Genomic DNA, 6006 nt, shown 5'->3' on the forward strand with positions numbered 1-6006 from the left:
AGGTGGCTCAGTGGCAGTGGTAGAGCGCTTGCCTTGCATGCATGAGGACCTGGGTTTGATTCCTCAGCACCACATACAACAGAAAAAGCCGGAAGTGGCGCTGTGGCTCAAGTGGTAGAGTGCTAGCCTTGAGCTGAAGAGCTGAGGACAGTGCCCAGGTCCAGAGTTCAGGCCCCATGACCAGCAAAAAAAAAAAAAAAAAAGATGAGGCAGATAAATCTGCAGAAGCCTGAAAGCCACCCTAGCCCTGGCGAAGAACCGGAACCAAGCCATTTTGGATCTTCATGCCTTGTGCTCAGCTCGCATGAACCCCATCTCTGTGACTTACTGGAGCTCATCAAGAAGATGGGAGACCACCTAACCAACCTCTACAGGCTGCAGCCCGCAGGCCGCGCGAGTGTCTCTTCGAAGGTCTCACCTTCAAACACATGTAGAAGACCCAGGGCCCAGCAGCCTTTGAAGGCCGTCTCTGCACAGGCTGACATCAGGGCTTCTGCATGAGCCTCTCTCTCCAGCCACTGGGTAGCTTCCTAACTAACAACCTCTGAGCCCTTCCCAAGCCTTGGACCACATGAAAATAAAGCTTTTTAAAAGAAAAAAAAGTATGATGTATTGTGCAGTTTATAACATGGGTAAGTACAACAAATAACAATAAAAGTCCACATGTGGAATGGGCAAGGCAGATATAAAAAGGTAAAAAGTTGGGGCTGGGAAGGTGGCTCAGTAGTAGAGTGCTTGCCTTGCATGCATGAGGCCCTGGGTTTGATTCTTCAGCACCGCATAAGCAGAAAAAGCCGGAAGTGGGGCTGATGCTCAAGTGGTAGAACACTAGCCTTGAGCTGAAGAGCTGAGGGACAGCGCCCAGGCCCAAAGTTCAGGCCCCACGACTGACCAAAAAAAAAAAAAAAGGCAAAAAGTTATAGCTATTAGATCAAGGAAGGAGATAAAATGGAATCATTAGAAATATCAGCCGGGCGCTGGTGGCTCACGCCTGTAATCCTAGCTACTCAGGAGGCTGAGATCTGAGGATCACGGTTCAAAGCCAGCCTGGGCAGGAGAGACCGTGAGACTCCTATCTCCAATAAACTACCAGAAAACCGGAAGTGGCCCTGTAGCTCAAGTGGTAGAACACTCGCCTTGAGCTGAAGAGCTGAGGGACAGCACCCAGGCCCAGAGTTCAAGCCCCACGACCGACAAAAAAAAAGAAAGAAATATCAATTTTTTAAAATGGGCAGGAAAAGAGTAAGAAACAAAAGAGGAATGGAGCAAGATGAGAGCCTTAGGCTTTGTTAATAGTCACATTAAAGATAAATGCGCTTAGCCTGGCCCTATGGTTTAAGTCTGTAATCACAGTTACTTGGGAGGTAGAGATCAGAAGATCGAAGTTCAAGGCTAGCCTGGGCAAAAAAGTTCAAGATTCCATCTTGATGGATGGCCAGGCATGGTGGTGTGCACGTGTCTTGCCAGTGAGACAGTGTGGTTGCAGGGCATAAAGTTAGACCCTCATCTCAAAATAACTGACAAAAAAGGGCTGGGGGATTGGCTCAAGTAGTACAGCACCTGCCTAACAAGCACAAGGCCCTGAGTTCAAACTCCAGTGCTGCCAAATAAAACAAAAATTCATAAAGAATCTAATCAAGCATGGTGACCCACACCTGTAGTCCTATTTGGTCCTAAGCCCAATAGTGTGTGTGTGTGTGTGTGTGTGTGTGTATGTGTGCGCACACCCCCCTCCCCCCCCCCCCCCACTGTTCCAGAGCATTTCTGCTGTTCCAGAGCATTTCTGTTCAAGGATAGTGCTATACTACCTGAGCCATAGCTCTACTTCTGGCTTTTTGGTGGCTCATTGAAGACAAGAGTCTCACAGACTTAACTGCCTGGGCTGGCCTCAAATTGTGATCCTTAGATCTCAGTGTTAGATCTTGTAGCTAGTTAGAGGCATGACCTACCGGTGCCTGGCTAAGCCCAGGAGTTTTAAGACTAGCTTGGGCAGCATAATGAAAAACCTGTGTATAAATAAGTAAGTGCAAATATATTGTCTAAATTGTCCGATTTCTACCTAAAAGAAGGCATGTAGAGGAGGCCAAAGTTAAAGAAACAGAAATGGAATGATATTGCCAGAGGCCAGAGGAAGGAGAAATGTAGAGTTGTTTAAAATGGGTATAGAGGTTTAATTCTGCAAGATGAAAAAGTTCTAGAGACTGGTTGCACAACAATGAGAATATACTTTACTCAACTGTATACTTAAAGTTGGCTGAGATGGTGGATTTTATGTCATGTGTATTTTACCACAATTAAAACAAAACAAAAACCCCACACATTTCTTTGAGGTGAAAAACAAAAGCAAATGGTTTGAATGTTCTAATTAAAAGGCAGAGATTGTCAGACTGGATAAAATGGCAAGACCAAATTATAGGGTGCTTATAAGAAGCATACTTTAAATGTAGAGACAAAGATAGGTTAAAAAATTAGATGGAAAAAGATATACCGTATTAACACTAATCAAAGAAAGATGAAATGATTGTTATTAGCCAAAGATTTTATAGCAGAGAATATTACTATGTTTAAATAGTGACAGTCAACTCATCGAAATTCTAAAAGTTGCCGGGCGCCGGTGGCTCACGCCTATAATCCTAGCTACTCAGGAGGCTGAGATCTGAGGATCATGGTTCAAAGGCATCCGGGGCAGGAAAGTCCGTGAGACTCTTATCTCCAATAAACCACTTGAAAACTAGAAGTGGCGCTGTGGCTCAAGCGGTAGAGCGCTTGCCTTGAGCTGAAGAGCTGAGGGACAGCTCCCAGAGTTCAAGCCCCACGACCGATAAAAAAAATAAATAAATCTAAAAGTGTATGTGCCTAACTAATAATTGGACTTCAAAATACATGATGCAAAAATTGATAGGACAATATAGCAATCATAATTATAGCTGGGAATTTTAATATTCTCTCGTACTAATTGATATATTAGTGGTAGAAAATAAGGGTATAGGAAAGTTGAGTAACACCATCCATAAAATGGACCTAATTAGCATTCATAGGCTACTCTAGTCAAGCAAGAGCAAAAACCACACTCCTTTCGGACACAGAAAGAACACTTACCAAAATAGGCCCTGCTCTGAGCCATAAAAGAAGTCTCAATAAATTTTAAAAGATTCAAGTCATAAAAAAAATGTTCTGTCACCACAATGGAATTAAATTACAAGCCAATAATAGAAAGATTCTTGGAAAATCCCCAAATATTTAGAAACTAGATAATATACTTCTAAATAACTTACGGGTCAAAGAAAAATACAAAAGGGAAACTTGAATGCATTTTGAGTGGAATGAAAACAAAAATCCAATGCAGGGAAATGTGTGGATGTCACCAAATCAGTGTTGAAAGGTCTCAAGCCGGTAACCTCAGCTTCCACATTAAGGAATTAGAAAAAAAAAAGCAGGGCTGGGAAGGTGGCTCAGTGGTAGAGCGCTTGCCTTGCATGCATGAGGCCCTGGGTTTGATTCCTCAGTACCACATAAGCAAAAAGAAAAAAAAGCCAAAAGTGGCTCTGTGGCTCAAGTGGTAGAGCGCTAGCCTTGAGCTGAAGAGCTGAAGAGCTGAGGGACAGCGCCCAGGCCCAGAGTTCAGGCCCCACGCCCAGACCCCCCCAAAAGAAAAGAAAAGGAACCCTAAGTAAGGTAGGAAAAGCAAAAGAACTACTAAAGATGAGAGCAGACCTTAATGAAAAAGAATGCTGAAAAACAATGGCGACAAATCAATGACAACAATGAAGTCAAAAGCTATCAAATCACTCTCAATGTCATTAGGATTGATAATGTCAATAGCATTGATAAATTCTCAGCCCAAACTTTCTGTCTCCATTATCAAGTCTCCATTTCTGTCATCAACTGAAGCTGAAGTTTTATTGGGCCTGGGCTGAGTACTGGTTGTCCGGCCTTCAACTCTGACTGAGTGAGGGCAGCAAAGCCCCTCCAGGACGGCTTCTCAAAGAGACCAAAGACCCTTACAACACTGCACCGTGTCTGACCTAATTAAAGGCACAAGCAGTCCAGTAGATTTCCACAGTCTTTTTGTAACTATAGATGGTCATGTGACACACTGTGAGCTATAGATACATACTAAAAGTCTTCTGAAAGGAAAGAGTTTTTTCATGAAGTTTTAGCTTTTCACCGGGTACCGGTAGCTTATGCCTGTAATCCTAGCTACTCAGGAGGCTGAGATCTGAGGATCAAGGTTCAAAGCCAACCCCGGGCAGGGAAGTTTGTGAGACTTTTATCTCCAATTAACCACCAGAAAACTGGAAGTGGCACTATGGCTCAAGTGGTAGAGTGCTTGCTTTGAGATGAAGAGCTCAGGGACAGTGCCCAGGCCCAGAGTTCTAGCCCCATGACCGAAAAAAAGACAGAAAAAAAAAAAGAATTTTTAGTTTTTCCTTATCCAGCACTACTCGGGATAGTGGGAGAAGCAAGCAGTGGATGGAACTCTGGCTGCCAAGATAATGAAGTCATTGCAGACATGAGTTTTTGTAGTTGTCTATTTCTAACCAGTTGTTACCTTAGAAGCTGATTTTAAGTAACAGCTGACCAAGAATAGGAATACTTACAGGCATTTGTCCGGCTTCTTTCCTTCCCTTACTTCCTTGTTTCCCTCTTTCTTATATTAAGGGGATTGAACTCAGGGCCTCACACTCTCACTTGGCTTCTTCCCTCCAGGCTGGAACTCTACCACTTGAGCCACAGCTTCACTTCCTGCTTTTTGTCATTAACTGTAGAAAAGAGTCTAAGGACTTTCTTGCCTGGGTTGGCTTTGAAGTGGGATCCTCAGATCTTGGCCTCCTGAGTAGCTAGGATTACAGGCTCCAAACTAGGTTTGAAACAATAAAAATCAAAGATGGGGGGGGGGGTGCGGCGGTCGAAGGCAGCTTTGGGTTTGAAAGCGTTGTGAGCCAAGTAAAACCTACACTGAACGCGGGGCGGCACTGGCCCTGCGCTGGCCAGAGTAGCTGCGGTTGATGTAAATGGGGCCGGGCTGAGAGTCCCATCGCTGGGCCTTTTCAAGGAGAAAATCCATAGCACGGAGTTTGTGGGTGCCTGAGGGCCCTTGGGGGGGGTCTCTCCCAGCGCCCCCCTCTCTCAGGCCAGCCAGGTCCGTGAGAGTTCACATGCAGGCTGCCAGCATGACAAGCGCCAAGGAGTTCACCCTGTCCCTGCTTCCTGCTTCCTCGGACTATTGAAGTCAGAAAATTCCGGCCATTCCTGAGCTGCTAAGGGAGCCCCAGACCCAGTGACCTCCCTTTGTTCCCGCTGGGGGCTGGAGCCCCCCCTCCCCCCTGCAAGCTTAAATGAGCCCAGGCTGCTGGTAGGGAGATGGCACTGGGAAGAATCTAGAAGATGAGGAGGGAGGGAGGCTACAACATCCTTTCTCTCACTGTGAAAAGATGAAAAAGCCCAACAGAAAAACACCTGACGAACTGCAGGGAGGAGAGGAGAAGCTAGACATGAGTGCAGGGAGCCGCGGGGAGGGAAAGGGGGATTTCTTAGTTCTCGGGCACAGAGGGAACGCTTCCTGGTAGAGATAGGAGGTGATGGTTACACAACACTGGAAATTTAATTTACTCAATGCCACTGAATTGTATGCTTATGAATATAGTGCTAAATATTAGTCTATTTCACCACAATAAAAAGAAAGCCTGGAATATTGTTCCCTAAGCCCTTTCTTTTGTATTGCTTTAGAGACCGACTTCAAATAGACTGGTCTTTCCATCTATGGGGCCGGAGCCTTTGTCAGATCATCACACTCGGCCCTTGGCATCATTTTGAGGCTTGTGGATGGCACGAGTGGTTGCGACTGATTTATTTCTACGTTGCTGGAGACCTTCATCTCTACTCAGTCATGTCTACTGAGGAAAACCTTGTCTTTACCCCAGGCAGAGAGAAAAGCAAATGGGCCAGGCGGCCAACTCGCGTGGGTCTAAGCTGAAGAAAGTCTCCCGTGTGAAATCTCAGATT

This window comes from Dipodomys spectabilis, unplaced genomic scaffold (genome assembly GCF_019054845.1).
Source record: "Dipodomys spectabilis isolate Male_0828 unplaced genomic scaffold, ASM1905484v1 ptg000085l, whole genome shotgun sequence".
Lineage (NCBI taxonomy): Eukaryota > Metazoa > Chordata > Mammalia > Rodentia > Heteromyidae > Dipodomys > Dipodomys spectabilis.